The sequence below is a fragment of the Callospermophilus lateralis genome (assembly GCF_048772815.1).
Source record: "Callospermophilus lateralis isolate mCalLat2 chromosome 10 unlocalized genomic scaffold, mCalLat2.hap1 SUPER_10_unloc_2, whole genome shotgun sequence".
NCBI lineage: Eukaryota > Metazoa > Chordata > Mammalia > Rodentia > Sciuridae > Callospermophilus > Callospermophilus lateralis.
The window spans coordinates 366067-370604 of NW_027510152.1; positions in this window are offsets into that span (position 1 = coordinate 366067).

The window sequence follows — 4538 nt, forward strand, 5'->3', positions numbered from 1 at the left end:
TTCATATCATGCTCCTCACTCACCATCCATGGCCTGATGGATCCATGGTCACTACTGCCAGCATGATAATCAGCTTTGTATTTCCACAAGAGCAGGGGCTATGCCCATAGAAGTTTGTTGGAAATAAATGCAAGAGTACAGTGGATATGAGTTGAGTCCAAAAAGAAGACAGGATCTAGAGAGAAAAATAAAAAGCTTTCAATTTGGGAAAACTCACAAGAATAAAACTTCCTAGAAAGATGTTGGGGATGGTAGGTGAATATTGCTGATGGTTCACAAGGTAATATAGAGGGTGTTATGATGAAAGACTGTAGGAGTAAAACTTACCTATGTCCAGATCTCTAATTTCAAATTGCCACTCCAAAGCAGCAATACTACCCAGTTATATTATCTTTTGTAGCTGAAATAAATGCATTTTGTTTTGTAATTCGATTGGGGACAATAAGCCCAATTTCGGGCCTATAAATAGCCTTTGATTCAAATCAGGATTATATAACTCATTGACTATTTGGTCTTCTGAGATTAGTTTTTGTTGCTGAACCTCAATCTCTTTCACCATAAAAACATGACAAAAATGCTCCCTCATAATAGTTGCTGTAGAAATTAGATAACATAGTCTTATAAAACTTTTAATATTGTAGTTTAGTTTAAATATACAATAAATGTAATTTAACTACATTTCTTTCTTTTAAAGCTTTGCACACATGGAAGAAATTGTGGATAAGCTTTCACCCAATCCACTAAATTTTCTTGAATCTAAACCTTATCATGTGATTTAGAAAAGGATTAGAAACATCATTAAGATTTTGAGAAGCCAATTATTGATTGGCTGATGAGGTTCATGTCTACCAGTTTATCATCACTTTTAGAATTCTTTAGCCTCTCCTGAAGAGAAGTGCAATCCATTTGCATGGAGAACTGAATGCAATAAAGATGTGTCAAGAGGGTGTGGCTCAAGACACTCTAGCTGTACAGTAAATGAGATCTATTTTTCCTTCAAAATTTACAATGAAATTCCAACATATATTGCACAAGTTACATGGTTCTGTGACATTTTCGACACTGAGTATTATAAATGTGAAGATGCACCTAAAAATAGAGCTCTATTAATATTTGGGAATAAATACTGTAAGACTCCTCTATGATGCCTTTTTGTTTGTAGCAAAATTTTACTATAAGTATGTACCTTTATTTCTTTTAGAACAGGTGTTCATCCTGTGCTACTCAGCCCAGCATCTTCTTTTACAAGTGCTCTATAGGCATGTGCTAAAGATTTAAACCAGGTTAATGTTTGCAGCACAAAAAGGGTGATTAGCAAAGAAATTAACTAAGATCCATCTGGAATGTCTGTTACAAAGAACAGTTACATGGTAAAGAAATGATCAACGGTGGCTATTAGCAATGCTTGCCTCTTTTCCTTGAGCTAGGTTTACAGAGACAGAATATAACGTGCTTGGAAATACAAATATACTTGTCAAACTTTAGTTCCTAGTTCCTGCACAAACATTAGTCATAGTTTAATTTTTGAAACCAAGAAACTAATGAGATTGACCCCTCCTGCAGATGTTCATCAAGAGAAAGAATCTGAAATAAGTTCTAGGAAGGAATTCTTATTGCCTTTCCTACTAGGATGTCTAGAAGACTATCATTGCCTGGGAGGAGTCAGTTCATGGACATATGCTCTTTGTTTCAACATCTGGAATCCTTACATTGGTTTTCCAGAATTTGTTTTTTTTTTTTTATAATCTTAAAATATGGAAAGTCTCTATTTATTTGAACATACATAAACTTATATATATATATACACATATATACACAAACAAATATATATACACATATATGTTATGAATATGTTATGTATATATGTGTATATATATATATATATTTAAATAGCATCCAGTCTTAATATTCAAATATTTTATATACAATATAAATGAAAATTCATTACATAGGTTTCTTTATATGTTGTCTATTTATTTGACAGGTAGCATCAGAACTTAAGAAAAAGCATTTGCATGAGTGGAGGAACACTTTGTAATATGCTCTGTACATATTAGAATCTTAATGATTTATTTTATTTAGTTTCTAGTCTCTTAATTACTATATGAATCAAAGTAACGTTTAAAAAATAATAGATCAGTTCAAGTACAAGGAAAACAAAATATACATAATATCTCTGTTCAAATGGCTCCATAGCAGGATATACAACAGGAACTGCAGTCATAAATTATAAATAATATTATGCATATTTGGGAGGCATAGTACATTCCTTTATTCTTAAAAGAAGCATCTTTCTCTTTATTATGGCTTAACATCAAAGACATTGTTCACAAAAACAAACTAAAAATAAATTACAAGTACTCAAGTAATAATATGTCAATTTGAGGAAATTCATGGAGAACTGACAAAATGATAAAAGCCTAGATGCACTGTAAAAACCAGTATTTTATAAGGTTTTATGTATGATAGGGAATTATTTCCTTGTTTTTTTAAAGCTAATCAAATAAATTATTGCACTTAAAATGGCTGTAATAATTATAAGACAGAATGGTGAACTTTCTCATTAATTTGTGTTTAATGATATTATTATAATATTATTTTATAAACTTTAAAATAAGCCATTTTCTATAAAAACAAAAGTAGAAATATCACCAAATTCATTATACTGAAATATATAGGAAAATAAAATGATATATTGTGTATATCATTAAGTATCTTTAATATTGTCCAAGATTTCTTTTAAATAACACTAAATTTAGTTGTATATACTTTTTCTAATCTCTTGACTTTTAAGATATTTTTGATTCATAGAAAAATTTTCAAAATATTTAGTGAATTTTCATATCCAGCTAAAATACACAAAGATAACGTAAAACTATAAATTGTAGTTTGGGCATATTTACTTTAATGGGATCAAAAGAATTTAGATCTGATTGATTCATTTTATCTATGCATACACTTCAATTTAGCCCATTTCATGATATCCCAGCAAAATATCAATTTTTTTCTTTTTCTTTCAATTCATTTTTTAGGAAAACCAAAATTATGACATGAGTCTTGGGATTCAAAGTATCAGGAAATATGGTCAAGTATGCAAGTAAGAGGAAATTAAGTATGTAATAAAAGATTTCAAAATATTATCTATGTGATAATAAATCTGTCATTTCTTAAGATATGTGTGTTGGATTAATGACTTAATAGATTCATTTCAATATATCTTGCATTCTAACAAATTCTTAGTATTTCTTTATCAGCTCTTTTGTTTATTAGCATTTGATTTCAGTTGCTCTCATTCACGATGGATTCTCTTAAGGTTTAGCTCTTTCACTCCTAGGTTTCAGTAGTCACAGTAGCAAAAGAATACACGTCCACAATGACAATTCCAGTTTTTCTTGAATTTACAAAAGGAAAATGATTCTTATAACAGGATCTTTAGAACAATTAATATGCGAGCTATTACTGACCTCAATAATTGGGTTAATATATATGTATGAGTGTGTATGTGTGTATGTATATATAAATAAATTGCATTCATAGGCATAGATATAAGAATGCAAAAACAGTTTGATCTGCTGAACACTATTGCTTTAGGCATAAACATTTTTTCCAGGTATACTAGTTTCTTATATTTTATGAATCAATGCAACATTTTGCTTTTATGATAGTAGGTATACCTTGTATAGCAGCTATTTTACTGAAAATTATTTTCAGATTTGCTCATTTATATGAAAACTTTGAATTTTCTGGAATAATAGTGTCTTAATATTTTTTACTTCCTCATTTATAGACAAACATCTCACTGCAGAATTTCTGATTTTAACCTCAAATATGATTCTATGTGTATCTATGATTTTATACACATAGATATCAAAACTGATGTAGGAAGACAAGCAGCTGATACAGTGAGATAGAAATACTCAAAACATTTATAACTTACCTTGAATATCTTCAAACACTGCTGAGTGTTCTAAGGAATCTAAATTAGGTCCTAAAGTTTTATATAATTATCTTCCACTGTTTCACAGCCACTACCTGCATCCATGTCTCCCTTACTTTTTTTTTTTTTTTGATACCATACTAGGGATTGAATTCACAGGCATTTTACCACTGAGCTTGTGCCTCATCCTTTGTGACATGATTTAATTTGCTAAGTCTGGCCTTGAACTTGTGATCCTCCGGCCTCAGTCTCTTAGTGTCTGTGATTATAGCTGTATGCCACCAAATCTGTGTTTCTGTACTTTATTGAAAATTTGTAATTTGCCTTATGAAAAACAGTAGAATAAATAGAAATAAAATAAAACCAAATTCCATTATGAAAAAAAATCTGAGATTATTTTTATTATTCAAAGTAACTGGATTTCCTATCAAAGATAACACTTTTTTTAAAACACCACAGTTCTTTTTAGGTTATTATATATTTGTTCATTTTTAGAGCCTCAGACAAGACAGTCTTGGATATACTGCACTCATAAGCAATTAAAAAAAAATATCAGTGGCTTAACAAATTGGGGGTCTGTTTCTCAAGTTGTTTACATGGC